Source organism: Nanorana parkeri, unplaced genomic scaffold (assembly GCF_000935625.1).
Source record: "Nanorana parkeri isolate BGI_ZX_2015 unplaced genomic scaffold, ASM93562v1 scaffold1792, whole genome shotgun sequence".
Taxonomy (NCBI): domain Eukaryota; kingdom Metazoa; phylum Chordata; class Amphibia; order Anura; family Dicroglossidae; genus Nanorana; species Nanorana parkeri.
This window is the reverse complement of record NW_017308060.1, coordinates 53,413-53,750: the sequence shown is the minus strand read 5'-3', so window position 1 is coordinate 53,750 and position 338 is coordinate 53,413.

Sequence of the window (338 nt, the reverse complement as noted above, 5' to 3'; positions counted from 1 at the left end):
GGGGGGGGGGGGATTTGACTTTAATGTTTCTATAACTATAAAGCAATGGAAAATCAGAGTCAGAAAGAGAGCAAAACAGGGGAGAAAGATAAGTGAAAAGGGTAGAAAGTTGAAGCTGAGGCTGACAATAGAAGGATGGATGAGGGCGGGAAAGATGATGCTGGGGCCCCTGGACCCATGTTGTTCAATAGGAATAGTGATAGGGTTCAGAGGAGTGATAAGCTCTGTGGGGAGAGAGACGGGTGAGTGTTAGGTGATCCACAGTTTCCAGATTCAAAAGTATGCTAGACAATTTTTCATTAACAAAGAAGGAATTAATTCTATGTTTTACCTTGGCC